A 269-nucleotide genomic window follows, 5' to 3' on the forward strand; every position below is an offset into this window, starting at 1 on the left:
TCTGAGAAAAACAATGACAGTGATGTTATCTCACACACACAGTGTAACTGGGGGTCTGCACTAGTGAACAACTGAGGAAACTGTGATACTAAAGCTTCATCTATACTTCTGCTTCAAGGGGTTTTACCCCGTCTCAGTGGGTCCTGACCAGGGGGGCGAACTCCCACTAAGGGTCGTGAGGACTTCTTCATTATAAAAAGGGGTGTAAGTAATTGTTGTTTTAAATATACAATAGGCCTCTATCTCAGCATTCATTTCTATGAAAAAAT

The 269-nt window shown here is 41.6% G+C and overlaps 1 protein-coding gene across 1 annotated transcript in view; it reads right to left on the minus strand.

Annotated features, from left to right (window-relative positions):
* Positions 1 to 269, minus strand: part of tfr1b (transferrin receptor 1b) — a 13,321-nt gene that overhangs the window by 9,020 nt on the left and 4,032 nt on the right. The gene's annotated exons all lie outside the window — the stretch shown is intronic.

The sequence above is a fragment of the Morone saxatilis genome, unplaced genomic scaffold (assembly GCF_004916995.1).
Source record: "Morone saxatilis isolate NCDOM2014 unplaced genomic scaffold, NCSU_SB_2.0 Contig0, whole genome shotgun sequence".
Classification (NCBI taxonomy): Eukaryota; Metazoa; Chordata; class Actinopteri; family Moronidae; genus Morone; species Morone saxatilis.